Raw genomic sequence first — 18670 nt, 5'->3', positions numbered from 1 at the left:
CTGTTAAACTTGAATAAGTCATACCAATTTAATTAAGGTGTGACAGTTGAAGCTGCCTTTGACATTTTCACAATTTTTCTCACCATTCCTTACTTAGTAATATACATACTGAAATAGCTGCTAGGCTTTTAATGAAGTATGCACATTGACTAAGAGTAGTTAATTAAAACAAAATCAGTAGGCAGTCACATATATCAAAGGGAAAGCATAATATTTGGCCAAAGATGAGAGACTTCCTTAGGAGAAGGAACTTTAGAATATAATAATGTAATCTAGATTAGTCGACTCCACTTAGTACTAAAAATAATTGGTTTTATTAACTAGAATCTTTTATTCCATTTGGGGGTAAATGACTAAATTCTAGTTTACACAGGGAACAATAAGACTATTGTATGCTTTTTGTACATTACTTTGGAATAGTGTGGAATTGTTGGCTAAGTCTATGGATACCTGGCAAAATATTCAGATGTGATTACAGGCTAGTGTTGCTTTGTTGCTGGAATTGCATGTTTTTTACTTTAAAAGTAACTTGCATTGAGATGACCTAAAGCTTTTTTTTTTTTTAATGTACTCTATGTTATAGTCCATTGGTAGGCATTGGCCAAACATGACCCTCCTTCTTGTATCAGGCAAAACATATTACTTGAAGTTAATTATAAGATTTACTATCAGTGTTTACCCATAATAATCATTATCTTTCATGTATAAATAGCAAAAAATCTTAAATGAGTTTAAACTAAACTAAAAATAACCAGAAGTTCTACTGGTACAGGGATGGCAGGATCCAGGTTCTCCAATGAAATCATTACATCAGTCTCGTTCTTACTCTTGTTCTCACTTACTTGTATTCTCTCTCCCTCTCCCTGAACCTGTCTATATCCCCCTTCCTCTTTCTCTCACCTTTCCTGCCTCTCTGCCTTCCCGTCTTATTCTCTCTCCATACCCCTCTGCTCTGCTTCGTCTTAAAGTACTGAGCTCCTTCTGAGGCTTTCTCTCCATAGTGAAAAGATAGAGAACAGTAGCCTCAGGCTGATACGATTGTAACATATAGTTAACCCAGTGGAAAAGAAACTGTCTCCCATGCAGTGTTCATTCTCTGATGGAGAAGACTCCCTTTGGCTTGTGTCACAAACTGGGTTTCTGTGAGGCCGACTCTGAGACAGAGTTTGGCTTACACAATATTTGTTGGTGTCAGTGCCTGTGAAAGACCGGAACTGGAGTGGAGAGAGGGAGAAGTTGAGCTGCTATGCCGGCCCAGTTGCAGCCTTCCCCAATGAGAGAATGTTTTTCAGAGTTGCCTCTCATTGGTGAAGATGGCTGGGTCTTTATATCCCTGTGTGGATCCATCGTTGGGTGTGGGTGGCCCGGGGAAAGAGGGCAGTCTCTGAAGGGGCTCAGTACTGAGTATCCTCTACCAACAGCACTTCCCGCAGCTGGGACATTACATTAAGGCTTTTGGCAATGCCTCACAGTGTCCACCCAAGCTTGGTTTGTCCTGAATTCCCAGCTCTCAACCAATCAGTTTGCCCAGAGAATGACATCCGTGAATCAATCTGTAGTTTCCTAGGGCTGAGACTGGGATGGGATGGGATTGGATTTTGTATTGTCAACCCTATCTAAAGCATATAAAATTGGTTCCCCTCAAAAAAGGTGAATTCAACTCCATGTATACCATTATATGCATGAAAATCCCTAACTTAGGCGTCTTATGATGAAGCCAAGCTGTCTTTAGGTTTCTAAAATAAAGGAAAGTGTAATGATAGATTTTTATTCAGAACATAGAATTTGGATATGTTTTAGTTCTAAATCTATCCTCTCCTTTGTTATAAAACATTTGTTAGCTCACAATATAATATAAATAAAAGCACAGCTGGCTTGCATGAACTTCTTATTCATATAAAGTTTATGATATTGTAGTTTTTTTTGAGTTAAGGTATGTAAGAATCCTATTCATTTATTTTTTCAAAATAATGCATTTGTATGTATGTGAATAAATCTTATAAGGGAACACACATGGGAAAGGCTGAGGCTAAGTTATTTGACCAAAATCTCAAAAACAGTAGTGGAATCAGTGTTGACACCCTATCTATTCATACTAACATTTGTAGTACCATGGTAAAGACTGACCATATGTCTTAGATCTTACTAAATTGTAACCCCCTGAAGGTGGAGTGTTATTGCATACCTGTGTCTCTTAGATCGCATACTGTCCAACCCTGCGTGTTGTAGACACAGAATATTTGCATAAGTGAATGTACAAGTTTATGCTTATAAAAAAGATGATAATCATGGGTAATTAAGCCCTATATTAAGTAAAATCATTAATGTCACCATCAGAAATCCAACATCACATTCATTGACTTCTGTGTTAGTACATTAAGCCTGTAAGAGTCCGGCTTATGAAAAACCAGGTCAACCCTATGTCATCTGACATACGTGGCAATATGTGTTCAGGTTAATATATTATTAGTGAGGATAAGTATCAGTCACAAGATGTAAGCAGATTTGCACAGGCATGTTATAGAATGAAGAAAATTTATTTATGGAGCCCCTATTTTATGCCAAACCTTCTGATTTGCCCTGAACATACATTATCTCATTTAATCTTCAAAGAACTCTGGGAAATAGGTATTGTTATCCCCATTCTGAAAATGAGGAAACTGAAGCTCAGACATATTAGCTTCTGAGATAATTGTAGGATTCAAACACATAGAGCCTAGGCTCTCAGCATACCAGCTGCCTTGAATTTTTGTTTCTTTCTAGAAGGTTCAAAAATATTTGTAGTAATAAAATTTGAATACTAACTACCACAAGATAATAGTCTGATTAAAATGAGCTATCTACCTATTCAGAATCATAGCCTGTTTTTAAGGAAATAGTACCATCTGAAACAGGTTGTAATTATCTTGTTTTCCTATAATTTTTATCTTGCTATTGCTACAATTGCCCTATCAAATAGGAGTGGATTTTTTAATATCCTTATTTTAGAACTTAGAAGCACAAAGTTGCACATTAACAAAGTAGTGCATTTGGAAATAAAGTCATGAAGGTGTCTTTAAAACTTTGTTAAATCTAAATTGTTGATATCACGCTAATGACTATAAACATGATCTGAAATTCTGTTTTTAGAATATATTTCTTAATGCAGGACTTTTGTATTGTAACAACAGGAAAATATTTTATAAAAATTATTTTTGTTTATATTTTTATTACTAGAATAATGTGTGTTCATTAAAAAAACAAACCTAAAAATATGAAAAAGTGAGCTAAATCTAAAAGAAGAAAAAAAATCCCAGCATTGAAAAGTGTACCTTGTTTTAACGTTGATTTTTAAGCTGGTACTGGTACCATAATTCAATAGCACATTTACCCTTTGTTGAAAAAAAGTTGTTCTTGAAATTACTATATATTTTGTTGGTATATTCTGCCTATTATAGTTCCTGTTTATAGGAAAAAGATGCATTTCGAAAGTTGAAACCAAAATGTCATAAACCACTGCTCAGTTTCCCTTATGGCAATGCCAGGGTTTGTAGTAATCTTTTGAAAAATTTCCAAGTCACATCAGTGTGCTTTGCCTTAAGAGCACACACCATTTACTTTTAACCATCCTTTCATCGTGGGGAAGATTAAATAGAAGGCATGGAGCCTGGAAGGTGGGTGACAGCGGGGAGAGGTTTCCGTAGAAGCCTCAGAGCCCTTCCAGAAGATAGATTATGCAGCATTTTCTGCCAGTCCCCTTAGCTTCACCCAGGTTATCATCCCATCAGAAAACTTGGTGCTGGACCTCATCGTATTTCTGACAATTTAGATGACCTTAGGACATTCCTTTAATCTTCCTAAGCTTGGTTCTCTTTTCCAAAAACAGAAGTAAGGACCTTTAGACCCTCTAATCCATCTAAGGATGTTATAAAGAAAAATTCATTTGTGTTTGTTAAGAAAAATGATTTTAACTCTTATGGAGGCCATTTGTATTGACTGTGAAGACAGTAAACTGACTTCCCCTGAGTGCAGGAGGAAGCCCAGGCTGCCTTCTTACAGCAGCAAGTGTTTACTGAAATGTTGTTGGTACTTTTCATTTCAGTACTAGGAAGTCAAGGTGGTTTCTTTGATGCACCACTACACTGACTCTTATCTTTCTCAATACCTTTGCTTGGGAATGAATTACTGCAAGTCAGGACATACTTATTTTGTGTTTTCACTCTTCTGTTAGCAACTTGGCCTTCTTGATTTGGGATTGGCCAGAAAATATTGCCTCTTCAATTATTTAAATATCTCTTTTCCACTATTAGTAATAGTTAAAAAAATAAAATTTATGTATGAAAGAATTTAAATCTTCTAGTTCTGTTTCTGAAGCTCACTGAAACTCGCAGATGAAAACACAATAGCATTTGTGCAGCATGACTGCAACCCTGACACACACGTAATTGGGTTCCTTAGTACCAACAGGGAGAGGCCTGTTGACTTTCTCCAGTGCTCAAGAGTGTATATAGTTATTCTGCTGTTGCCCTAGGTCCATCAAGCACTGAGGGCTCTGAGAAGTGACAGGGTGACCTGCTGTACAAGCTAGTGCCGCTGTCTTCATGTGAGTCACATGGGACCATGTTTTGGTGTTGCCTGATGGCTGTCAGAGCTCATTTCCCTCTCTGCCAACTGGCTGAAGACGTGTGTACTGAAAGGAATTTTATCAGTGGTGTATTGTAAATGATTTTGTCTCTGGCCCAAACAAGAAGAGTTAATCTGGATCCCACCTTCTATAACTTCTTTTTAAAAAAAAAATTATGTCAAAGATTTGGAAATGAATCACATGTTATTATTTGGAGACATTTCATTTCATAAAGGTATCAAAAATTAGGTCATTTGTTTTCTTTTGTCTCTCAGTTATCTTTTTTTTCTTGCATTACATTTGACACTTTGGCAAGCTGACAATTGAGGATAGCCCATTACTAGAGATTACCTTTTTTTTCATTGGGAAGCAGGTGTCATGCCTGGTAATGAGTCAGAGCCAACTAAATTTAGGTCAATAGGCATACCTTTGTTTACAGGATTAAGCACAAGTATACATGTGGCAACACTGAAAGTCCTATATATAAGATGTTAGTTTTAGAGTTGGCACCAACACTACTAGTAAAACCCACACTAGTTCCCAAATAGTATTTTTTGTGCACTTTCAGATTTCACATGTATTTGTTACATTTACTCTTTCCAACTTAAGGACACTTGTATCTGCCAGTTGAAATGTTCTCCTTTGAAAAAGCAGAGGGTGAAGGTCTAGCTTTCTTGCTATGATGTGTTATTTCAGCTTCTGCCTCTTTCTGGCTGCTGAAATTGGGGATGGAGAAGATTCTCAAGTACCATTCACTCACTCACCCCCTTCCCTGCTTTCTTTTCCTCCTATAGATCACCATTCTCCTATGTACTTATGTTCACTGGAGGAATCAAGCTCCCAAAGAGCAGGAAACTTTTCGTAACTTACTGGCCACCATTATAGCCCAGTCCTAAGAAAAGTGCCTACCATGAAGCAGATACTCAAAAATCATTAGTTAAAAGAGTGAATAAGCCCCAGTGTAGTTCATTTGTTTGGGAACACATTCTTACAGTAAAATAATGGTGAAGCTGTGTCTTGGATCACAGTTCTATTTAGCAGCATAGACGTTCTATTTAGCAGGACTACTTCAGTTATGCTCAGGATTAAATAGACCAGATTGGAAATTTAACTGCTGTTTGTAATATTTCCCTTATAGTTTTAAATAATTGGTTAACAGAAGTATAAGTATAGGACTACCTATATGGGAATTATAGTGAAAAGATGTACAGTTAATTTAAGCTATCTTTATTCTACTATAATGATTTTTGATCCACTGTTTACTTTGGGGGAAATTTAAAGCTTTAACTCTTGATTAGTACAGTTGAGGGATGACAGAGTCTGAGAAACTAATGTTTAGTGTGTGGTAACAGCAGATGTTTTCTACATGGGTGCTTTTAGACCTAATAGGAAATCCTAACTTTTGCTATAGCTGTATTTGTTCCAGACATAGGATGTTTGATTGTAATGTATAAATTCTGACCTCATTTTTGGTTCCTTGTATCTAACATGTAATGCAACAGGAATATTAAAACTGATGAAAATATTCATTATAATAAACGACTTTTTTTTTGAAAAGGAAACAAAAGACAATAAAGTTTTCTTTGTGATCACACTACAGAAAAAAAAAAAACCTTCTGTTCTTTGCAAAAAAAAAAAAAAAATTGTGAAGGCCAAATCTGTGTTTTTCTTTTCTTAAAAGAAAAGAAGGATGTTGCATGAATTACAATGCAACCAGTATCTTTTTTTCGTTTGTTTGTTTGTTTTCTGCACCTGTTAAAAAAAAAGTACAACACAGTCAGTATGAAGCTACAAAAGAGTAGCTGTTTTGGGGAAGAAGTCCAGGCCATGGACCTCTGTCACCTTTGGCCCAACTCAATCTGTCTTATGAAGTGGATGTTGTTGGCGCTTCAGAACTACTCTGAAGTCAGTCCTTTTACACCTCTTTTGGGAATTTGAAATTTTTTATTAAATGAATTCAATTATTCTGGAAATTAGTTATAACAGCAACATATGTAGGAATTCAGTACACCTGAATTCACCCTGGAGAAAGCCTCTGACTTAAAAGAAGTGGGTCCAGAAATGTGTGGAATGCTCCAGTTTGGCTTGTTAGTTGCCTTACTAGAGTTTTCAGGAAATTAGAGTTTTGGGGAACAGATTTACTGTATTGTTTAAGGATTGCCTATAGCTGTACATTCCTTTGAAATTCAAGCTTTACTGAGACGACAAAATAACCTTTTGATAATCTTAGAAAAATGTGTACTTTTGAATTGGAAAAAAAAATCTAGGTTGTAGTATTAATCTTAAATAAACATCCTGATGTTAGACCCAAGGTACATACCGCCTGCTCAGTGAGGGCCTCACAGATATCCCACATCTTTTCAGATCTCAGCTGTAAATCCAAGTATTACTGAGAAGGTGCTCCATTAAAGATTTTGAACAGTTAATTAATAATGCATTCACTTTACGATAAAGCTATTTCAAAGATAACCGTGGATTTTGAAGACTAATGATCTGAGTGAGCAGATAGGTTTTTGTACTGAGAAAAAAAATAAGCTCATTGGCTTTTGCAGATTCCATCTTCACTCAACTGTACTATCTCATCAAAATAAATACAGCCTTATTCAGACCCATTTTAGCTCTCAAATAAAGCATACTTCTTCCTGCTGTTTTTCATCATAAGCCTTGAACAGGTCAACTTCTTAAACCATTTATATGCCTAACATTGATAGCACAAAAATTACACGGAAGGAACAATAAAAGGACGTGGGATGAGGATATATTAGGCCTTTTTGCCATAAGCTTCTGAAAAAATAAATGCTGCCATCCTCCAAAATTTTTGTTCCACTGAAAAAACTTAGGGAAAGAACTACAGGAGTCTGGGTGCTTCCTATTTCAAAATTTTGTCATTTGTTTTCTTATGGTGTTTCCAAAGCATTCTTACCCTTATTGTTTCTGCCTGAATTTGAATATGCTAGAATTCCTTAAGGAATCACACAGGAAAAACTACCAGTGCCTTCACTTCAAAACAAAAGATGAAAAAAATATATAAAAATACGCCGGCCAGGCACCACATATATGTATATATTTCACCTTATCTCGGAGTATAGTTGTCATTTTTTGCCTTCATAAATGGCATTTCTGTAATATCAGTTAATTATCAGTTTTAATCCATAGGTGCCAGATATTTAATCTTTCTAAGCTTAGTTTCCTCCTGTGAATAATAATGGTATTTGCTTTATTTGTTCTTGTGACGATTAAATCAATAATGCTCATGACATAGTTTATACAATGCCTGGTTTATATGAAACAAAGATTATTTCCTATTATTGTTATTTTTGTATTAGAGATAGTACTGTAGTTTTCATAAAGCAAATTCCATGACTGAGGCATTTAAAACTTCTTCCATTTTAAATGGATATTTATTATTATTTTTGGTTGCTACATCACCTGGTCGTTTTTTTCCTGTATTGTGACAGTAGATGGGTGAATTAGATACAAAATCTCAGCATGGAACTGATCCTCTGTAGCCTTCACCTCTATTTCCAAGCATTGTCACAGCAGCTGCGGCGAACCTGTCAGAGTATGTGTTCCGAACATTCCATTAAGCACCATACCTAGTGCCTTGCTTCCTGGTTTGCTGTTTTATGTGAATAATACGAAGTCTAGAGGTGAGATTAGTTGGAGTGCCCATGACTCAGCCTCTTTTTCTGGGGAGTGACTCATTCCCATTTATAGATCCCCAACTTTGTACCGTATACCACGCTAAGTGCTTGAGATACAAACATGAATTTGCTGGGTCACTGACCCAGAGCCACCCACAGTCTGGGCAGGCAGAATGTGGCGTTCATCACTAACAGTATGGGCTTCCACAGAGCCAGTACCCTGTTATACCTATCTGTCAAGGCAAAGTGTGATTAAATATACAATAACGGTAGGCTGGCTAGACAACCTAATTCTATGATTTGGAACACACATACACTTCTGATCCTATATTGATGTATTTTAGCCTCATTATATCACTGCAGTGTTCATTTCTTTCTGTTTTAATGTTAAGTAAGGTTTCACACTTCTGCGTATCACATAAAATCATACCCTCCATGAATAAGTTAGTTGTCTGATGCATACCTTCCTTTGATTATCCTGCAGGAAATTCAAACTTAATGGGTCTCAAAAAGCCTATCACCTTCTTACTTTCTCTCAGCAACCTGTTCTCCCTCTAGCCTTCCCTGTTTATAAGAATGACACCATCTTTCTGGGAATCTGTTTGTCCCCAACTCTTAGAATTCTCTTGGTTCCTTTTCCCTGTCGCATGCCTGTCATATCCAACCAATCCCTAAGTCCCACAGGTTATACACCAACTCAGAATTCATATGTTGAAGCCCTGAACCAATCACGTGACTGTATTTAGAGATAAAGTTTTAGGATGCTAATGTTAAACAAGGTCGCAAAGGCAGAGCCCATATTTGAAGTGACCCAGTAAGGACGTAGAAGGTGGCTATCTCCAAGCCAACAAGGGGGCTCTTACCAAAACCTGTTCAAACTGGCATCCTAATCTCGGACTTCCAACCCCCAGAATTGTGAGAAATATATTTCTATTGTTTACATCACTCAGTCTATGGTATTTTGTTCTGTAGCCTGAGCGGATTAAGACACTCTCCTATGCAGTGGTTGGGGCACTCTTCTTTGTTTGCATTGGCACTGTCTCTACCCAAGCTGACTCTTCATTACCCATTACTTGGACTTCTGAAAGAGTCACCTAAAGGGTCTATTCTTTAATCTCTCTTCATCTCTGATTCAGTCTGCACAGTGTTGCCATGTAAATGTCCCAATTATGTCATTCTTGAATAGAAAACTTTCAGCGGTTCACTTTTGCACACAGAATTAATATTTAATTCTACATCATCCTCAGATTGTCGTTCAAGGTCATTACTGCCTAACTTTGGCTCAGTTATTGCTTTTCTAGTATATCATACTTCAGCCCGGTAGGACTGCAGGCATTTTCCAAATATCGCTTGGGTCTTGCTTCTTTCATTACTTGTTTCTGCTGAGTCCATTGTTTGAGTTGGTCTCATTCCCTCCCATTATATCTCCACCTATTGAAATCCTTTGCCTCCTTCAAGGCCTGCCTCAAATGCACCTTCTCTGTGAATCCTTATCTATATAACAAGATTTCATTTTCTCTCTTCTTTGATCTCTCATCTCCATAGCTCTTTGTCAGTATTTCTTTGTGACAGTGGCATATTCTGCTTTGTATCATGGCCTTTTGTCTTTTGCCTTTCATAACCACCCCTATCCCACTAGGTTCCAAGTAAGCTCTTTGATGGTAAAGAACACTGGATCCTCGAAATACTAAACTACTATTGTTTTTAAAAATGTTCTGTATTTTAACAATATGAGGATTGTATTTATTAACATATAAAAAAGCACTTAAATATATTTTAAAAATAGAATCAAGTTTTAATTCTAATTTACAACTGTAGTAGTCCCTACATTTGTATCTGTAAATTGAAACTCAAGCAACAACTTTTCTATTACTCAGGCAGTCACAGTTTCTGTAAATTGAGACTCCTGTGCAACTTTAAGAAGAGAGAAACACAGGAAGTGTGAAAGGTGGTTTGCAATTGACAATTGAGCTTGATAATCCAATAGCAAAAATATGTCTGCTATTTTCAATTTTTATTCCTTGTGAGATGTAAGCAGGAATATTTCAGTCTGATACAGGGTTTATAATTCAATCTCACCATCACGAAATGATTTGTAGTAGATATAAGATTATTTTTCATTGGAAAAAGAGGGGGGAAAAGCTTTAGCAATTAACTCTCAAGATTATTTTCCAACATTTTCCCTACCGTTTTGGTGTGGAGAAGGAGACTTAGAGGATGAAGAAGTGGTGCTTTTAATATGCGAAGTTAAGCTGCCTGGAAGCAGATGCTATTGAAAAGAATTTCATTTGAGTTATGCTGTGGGCATTGTTTAGCAAAATACTACACAGAAAGTCTTGACCTCTGTGTTTGAAATGGCAGATGTTCACAGTGAGGGCTGAGCCTTAGGGCAACATAAATCTTCACTATTCTGTGCCTATTTGCTCAATAACTGGGTTGGGTGGGAAAAAAAAGGGTTCAGAGAGTTTTTGACAAAGCAGCTGCTCTAGGCACTGCAAATGGATGTGTTCCCCTTAAGATAAGAAAAACAAACAAGCAAGCAAAAATCCCTAGACAGTGTGAGTTCACCAGGTCAAAAATGAACACCTCTTCTCCCTTCAAACTGTTTCTATTGTATATTTTCAATGCAAATCAAGTGGGTCAAGGATGGGATTTTTTTTTTCTTATTTCTGCCAAAAAGGGAATTTTCAATTATTTCTTTAAATTTGACAATAGCATCAGAAAAGTGCAACACTAAGCACTTTCGTTCATTCAACAAATATTTATTCTTCTGTGTGCTGAACACCTTGCTAAGCCTGTGGGTTCAAATACTAGGTTCACATAATTAAAATAGCATTAATATCTTAAACAAAGTTTGTATCTGAAGCATGCCATATTGAAAAGAAAGTGAAGAAAATGTCTTGGAAATGGGTTTGGGTTGGGGAAACAGTGATGGGAGCAGGTTGGAATGTCCTCCCAATCATATTATGGAACATATCAAACAGCCAGGTTCCAGCATCACAAAGTCTCCACAAGTTTCAATTTGCGTTTTCTGTGACAGTGTATATTTGAAAGTGCATGCAAAAAAAGATAAGATCCAATCTATTTAAAAGAATATTAAGATGTTAGGGTATCGATCTAGTATGCCAAAGAGCTCTTAGCAAGAAGTGGCTGTGATCAAATAGTGAATCGAGACTTAAAACTGCACACAAACATGCAGTTCAATGGAGTCTTTCCTTGACTCCAGGCAACTCGGGAACCACATTTTCTTAGTGAATGAAGACTGATAATCATCATGGTTAAAAATGTACACACATACAGTCTGCCCATACCGTGTTCTTTGCCTTTCATCCCCAGTGTTCATGCATACTCTGGTACACATGGCGCACATGAACATGCACACCTACGTGTCCGTGCACACCGTCACATGTTCAGTCACTCACTGTGTGGAATCTCTGTCCTTCCCAGTCTCCTAGTATTTTCCCTCTGATTTTAGGGAAGTATTTTTCATCCTCTCCTTTTATATCTCTTTTTACTAGTCTTTTTTTTTTTAATAATCTCTCCTATTTCTCTCTTTTCTTTAAATTTGTGGAGCAAAAAAAAAATGAAGCAAAATAAAGCAAAAAGCAGTGCTTAATAGAAAATGTCCCAGACTTTCTCAGTTTATGACATTCTGAATTTCTCAGTAATTTTTTTCATGGTACCCCTAGACTAAAGTACCTCACAGTTTCATTTAATTAGCTTAGTAAGTAATTAGGTCTTAACTTCTTCATCTTTTGAAAAAAAAATGCACATAAATTGAAAGAAAAAAACTGTTTATTTTATACTTAGAAATAGTTACTTACTAGTGGGATATGAGTGCCTGTTGGGTACTGCCCAGCCCTCCAACCTAAGAGCCAGATTGAATATTGTCATCCTCATTCTTACTCCACACTGCTTTTCATGCAGTATTTGCTTTTGTATCACAAATGCCATCAAAACCCCAACTTTGCAAAGCTATGGCATCATTGAAAGGAATGTAGCATCATCCAATATTGAAACTCTGAACTCATCTAAGATAGTAGTTTGTGTGGTCCCTGACGGATATTACTGTTTTTTTTCAAATATTGAAAATATTTCACCCTTCTCTGAATTTACTGTGGCATCCTAGGGTGCCATGGCACACAATTTGGGAATGTTGGCTTTATAGCAAAAGAATATTTGTATCAAAATAAAATGAAGTCAGATATTTGCAGTGGAAGTAGCCATATCAAAGCCATTAATCTTCAGTCCCTCAAAATGCCTGCAAATCCTTATTTTTTATCTAAATTGTATGGATACAGTTTCATTCTTATATGATAAGGGCATTTAAGCACCTGCCCTTAAGATTACAAATCAAGAATTTCATTTTCAGTCACACTTCTTTGTTTACTAGTATTTCCTTTATATTATTTTTCAGTAAGGATTGTGTATATTTAAGGTGTACAACATGATTTGATATACATATGTATAGTAAAATGACTACTACAGTCAAGCTAATTAACATATCTCAAAATCTGTGAATATTATTTTAGACTATTTGTTTCATTAAGTAATTATGATTTTAGGTTAATTAGCCTTTGGACTTAATCTAGGAGTCTAATAATGAACCACTTATAACAATATTATATGGAACATATTTTAACTTCCAACCAGTTACTCACAAACATATTTCTAAAACCTAACGTGGTTTTTTCATATTGGAGCTTTAGCCGTGGATGCACCCTGTAGCAAGCCAAGAATCCCACTCTGTCATTTTAAAGTTATTTTCTTTACTAACTGTCCAAAAGACAGGCTGACTTTAGGCACAGAAGCTTGGGGTTTGCTTTTGCCCTTTATAAACTTTCTGGTTACTTCCAGTTGACAGTGCCTTCTCAGCATGATTTAGTAGGAAGACTTAGGTGTAGGAAAATAATGGGAAGATTGCTAGGTTGCCATTGGAATTGTCTTACATGACTTTTGTTACCTTTAAGCAGATTGTTGATCCTGCTACTTTTAATATGCAGACTGTCTGTGGATGTTAAATCCGATTAAGGATCCAAATGCATCTGCTTTATTATTTTTAGTTAAACATCTTTCAAGATAAATGGTAGTACATTCAGTACAGAATTTGTTTAAACAACATATTTTGGTTGATGTGATAGAACATGAGCATAAGAATTGTTCCACTTCAAGTAAATAGAAACTGCTAAAAATAAAAATAGGACCCAATTTGAACATCTAATATTGTTTTAAAATGAAATCTAGAAAACATGAAATTTAAAGTTTTGTAACTATATAACCGCTGCTTGTAAATGGATGTGGACGTATTGTCAGTGGTACATTTTCTGCGCAAGGGTGCAAGTAACTTCGTCTTCCTCACTAGTAAAATAACACTAAATCATTCCATTAATTTAATTTATGGGATATTTTTCTGGTTGTCTTTCAGATTTATTGATCTGACCCCAAGTATCTTGTGACTGCTGGCTGGAATTAAGGTTGGTGTTGTGTTTATATTGATTATAAACAAACTGTGAAATAAAATAGAGGCATCTTGGGCCTTTGGACAACTGGGTCAGAGTACTCTTGTAAGTTGTGTTAGAATGCTGAAACTTGGTGAGAACTGGATATATGACAGACTTGGGGCACTTACAAACATGTTTTCCTGAACAGTGTTTGTTTTTATAGTTAGCATTTTTTTGTTTATCAAGTTTCATTTCTTTTACCTGTCTTACTTGCTGAATTTTGATGAAATAAAAAGATCCAATTCTAATTCATTAATTTAATAAGTACACAGCAAAAGAATGAGTTCTTTGTAACATTTTAAAGAATGGTCAGCTTTCTGAATTCACAGCAAAATAATTTTGAAGCCCACAGTTTGGTAGCCACATTTCAATAAGGATGGTAGAGTTGAAAAATTGCTCATCAATTGCAAATTTCAACTAATTAGCCGAGTTTTAAGATGCATTCCTTTTGTTCTGTTTTCTCATCAGTTGGTCCTGGGAGACTCAAAACTAGCTTAGCTGAGTTCAGAGTAGTAACAGAGCCTCAGAGGGCACTCACATCAGCAGGCTGAGAAGTTCATTTGTCCCTCTGTTTTCTTCTCTAGTACACGTATCCAGACTTAAAACAAAATAAAAAACTAAACCCTGAAAGAAATAAGGGCTTTTGTTGCTCAAGTAAGAACAAAATGCCAGGTGTTGCTAAACTTTTTGTATAGACTTTTGATTAATAATTAACAGAAAGAAAAACATTGGCTTTCCCTTTATGCTTACATTAATCAGGAATTGAGCCTTGAAAAGCCCATATTTACCCTTCAGGTTGCAGTGTCTAGCAGGCACACGGTAAATATATATCTTTTTTGGCCTCAATTCTGACCTTGCTCCTCCACCCCTAATTCATCTCTCTCTCTCTCTCACACACACACACACACACACACACAGACACACACACACTGCATGTGCATGTGTACCCAAGACTACTGTTATTTCTCTTTTTCATATACAGCATGTGCTTTCTTATTCTTGAAATAGGAAGGGATTGTAGAAAATAGGATATGTTGGAATCATACCTACTGATAATTGGCAACTTACTAAGGAAAAAAAGCAACATGTCTATAAAAGTGATAGAAGTCTATTTGTAACCTGCATTGTTTCATTATGTGTTCATATAGTTTAGAGTTGAATTTACTTAAGACACTAACATTGGCTTCCTTTTATATTAATTTCTCAGAATATTCTATGTAAACTTGCATTCATTTAAACATGGAATTTCTTGTAAGATGTTTTGGACTTTTTGCTAATTTTCTTTCCCTGACAGCTTCTACCCATCTGCCAACTAGAAATTACAAGGAAAATGAGATTTTTGGCAAAGTGTAAATCTTTGAATCAGGAATATTTTTAATATTTTGAATTGTTACTTTTAAATTTTAATTAAAAGTAAATTGTATTTGTCCTTTTCCATTTTGGATTTTTGTTTTGTGGTTGATATGATCAACATGACAACTTGAAGTCTTATCTCATTTTGGCCACTTTTCAGAAAGGAAAAAAAAACTAAAAAGAAACATGTAAAAAGAAAGGAAATAAAAGATTTTGATTAAAAAAACTATAAAAGTAATAGACAAAAACTTTTCTCTATCTAATTATCTACTCATCTTCCATATGGAGAGTTTCTTTTGTGGGAATGTGAGCATACTTTAAGTGTAGTCTAATTGTGAAAAGTCAGGATGACTTTCATATTCCAAAATAAATATATTGATCAAAATATATAAAATATACATAGAAATGGAAACATGTTTGAGTGTCTCATATTACCAGGTCTTCCCGTTTGGGTATGTGTGGTTCAGTATAATCCATATTGTTTCTCTTTCCAACTGAGAATGAAAAGATACTTAAATTAAACTTGGTAATCAGTTATCTAAATTATATTTTGGAAAAGCAGCTAGATGTTACAAGGCTTTTAAAAAATATATTAAAAAATATTAATTCACCAGAAACAGCCAGATTCTCAACACAAAATGTGATATATAATGAGAATTACTATTCTTTACTTAACTGGAGCTAAGTTCTTTTGCTTCAGGAAAAAAAAAATAGAGATTTCCCTCATAGAAAAGCTTCTTTTTCTATAATATTAGCTGAAAAAAAAAACTAGTGTTGCTAGATAAAAGCAAGTTGTTAGTAGGGATATATAAAATAGAGTATCAGAAATGTGCTTGCACCTCTGCACAGCAAAGGAAACCAACAACAGAATGAAAAGGCAGCCTTCTGAAAGGGAGAAAGTAATTGCTAATCATATATCTGATAAGGGGCTAATACCCAAAATATACTAAAAAAAAAACATGTATAACTCAAGAGTAAAAACCAAACAATTCAATTAAAAAATAGACAGAGGATATGATAGACATTTTTTTTCCAAAGAAGACATACAGATGGACAACAGGTACATGAAAAGATGCTCAACATCACTAATCTTCAGGGAAATGCAAATCAAAACCACAATGAAATATCCCCTCACACCTGTTAAAATGATTGTTATCAAAAAGATAAGAAACAAGTGTTGAAGAGGATGCGGAGAAAAGAGAATTCTTGTGCACTGTTGGGGGGAATATAAATTGGTGCAACCACTGTGGAAAACACTATGGAGGTTTCTCAAATATTAAATATTATTTAATTATTAATATTAAAAATAGAACTCAAAATATTAAAAATAGAACTACCATATGATCCATCAGTTCCACTTCTGAATATTTATCAGAAGAAAGTAAAAACACTAATTTGAAAGGATATATGCACCCCCATGTTCATTGCAACATTATTTACAATAGCCAAGATATGGGAAAAACCTAAGTGTCTGTCTATGGCTAAATAGATAAAGATGTCATATATTTGTGAAATGTGTGAAGGGAGTCAAAATTTATAATCTTCAAGTTATAAAATAAGTCATGGGATGTAATGTACAGCATGGATACTGTTGTTAATAATACTGTATTGCACCTTTGAAAGTTGCTAAGAGGCTAAATCTTAAAAGTTCTCATCACACACACAAAAATTCTATAACTATGTATGGTGATGAATGTTAACTAGGCTTATTGTGGTCATCATTTCACAATATATACAAACATCAAATCATGTACACCTGAAATTAATATAATGTTACATGTCAACTATACCTTAATAAACGTTTTTCAAAATATCCTTGCAATATTTCATCTAGTCTAAAATGTGCATTTTTCACATTAAACTCTATAAAATCAAAAAATACCATAGTTAAATTGGCAAATTGTTTTTCTTCTTTCTTGGTGGCAAATAAAGTGTGTGTTACAATGGATTGTATGTTAGATTCTATGAAATGCAATATTACTGAATGTAGATTGGAAAAAAGGTTAAATTTCCTAAAGTTATTACAAAAGGGATACAGAGTAAAGTCCAGAAACTAGAAAGCCAAGCTTGATACTGATTCTTACACTACACTTTTTACCTTTTAAAAAAATGTGTATTTATTTTTCTGATTTTTTTTATTATTAATACAGCTACCAGTATTTTATATTTCCCTCCACCTTTTGTCTTGCTTTGTTTTCACAAAATTGAAATTAATCTTTGTATCATCAACTTCTGATTTCTTGAAAATGTAATTTAATGACTGTGTAATATTTTATCCTATAGATATTCCATAATTCTTTTCACCATTTACTCATTGTTGGACATTCAGACTATTTGCAATATCTCAGTATTTTTACCTGGACTTGGGTCTCTCTCCTAATTCTAGTCTATCCTTCTGCCTTGAATTCTGATGCCTTCTATGCTTCCTGACTTCTGAGCTGCTTATAGACAAGTTGTCTGATTTTATTATCTTGTCTAAAAAATGGGAGCAAAAATAACATACTTCATTTAAAGATTACATGAGATAATATATACTTACAGATCTTAACTGGGGAGGATTTCAATTCGTTTATTAAATCTCTATCAAAGACTTTTTTTTCCCCATAGTTTTCACATAAGTAATACATTGTGGTGTTTCTCCCAAGACAGGGAATAAAACTAATGAATATCTTTAAATTATTGTCATAAAATATGTAAATGAAAGAAGCCAGAATCATCTTTCTATCTGTCTATCTATCTATACACACACCCATATAGTAGCTTTAAACTGAGCAGAAAGTGATTTCTCTCTACTCTGCTGAGTGCTGTTATTATCTTTTATTAAAGATACTGTTAACAAACTAAGCAACATATTGCACAATTAAGCAGACTTTCACTTAAAAAAATATAGAAAATGCTAATACTCTAATACTCTGATATAATGGGAAGTGGGAGAAGGATATTCTTATGTCTTACCAGTAAGCTGCAATGGTTTGAGAACTCCAAAGTCAAGACAAACAAGTCTTTGACCAGCTAGTCGACCTTCAGTTAGCACCTCAAGGAGAAGCTCTATTTCCCCCTAACTTGCTTCGTGTTGCTTCACACATCTCTCATAACATTCATTCATGCTTCTTTCTATTGTGATTATTTACAGATTTGCCTTATCTCCCCTAGCAACTCATAGCAACTGGGGACATCACCTTGTGCCTGTGTCCTAAGTAGGACCTCATAGGAGTGGTCACCCCAAAAATGCTTATTGAACGAATTATAAAGATTAGAGGCAACAATGAACAATTTTATTACATATTTGTAAACTAAATACATAGCTAAATAATATATATGTATACATATGTGTAATAATTACTAATCACTGTGTTCTCTCCCTTGGTGATGGAAAAAGTTGAGCAAAACAGCAAGGACTTTCAAAAAAATCACCCAAAAGACATCTGAAACAGTAACAATCATTCAGTTTAATTTGGGGAATTTAAAAAAAGTGAAGGTGTAAGAGGGATGATTGTTTTGTCATTCTACTTTACTCCTACATCTATAATATAAAAATATACTTATGGATGAAAACATATCCAGAATTG

The 18670-nt window shown here is 34.9% G+C and overlaps 1 protein-coding gene across 5 annotated transcripts in view; it reads left to right on the top strand.

Moving 5' to 3' along the window:
• The window catches only part of MAP2 (microtubule associated protein 2), a 262978-nt gene that overhangs the window by 49065 nt on the left and 195243 nt on the right, over positions 1–18670 (top strand). For all 5 annotated transcript variants that reach the window (XM_072961366.1, XM_031678227.2, XM_072961367.1 and 2 more), the window contains one exon: positions 13673–13721. The gene's annotated coding sequence lies outside the window, so the exon portion shown is untranslated. The remainder of the gene's footprint in view (positions 1–13672; positions 13722–18670) is intronic.

Source organism: Vicugna pacos, chromosome 5 (genome assembly GCF_048564905.1).
Source record: "Vicugna pacos chromosome 5, VicPac4, whole genome shotgun sequence".
Classification (NCBI taxonomy): Eukaryota; Metazoa; Chordata; class Mammalia; order Artiodactyla; family Camelidae; genus Vicugna; species Vicugna pacos.
This window is presented reverse-complemented; position numbering and strand designations above follow the sequence as displayed.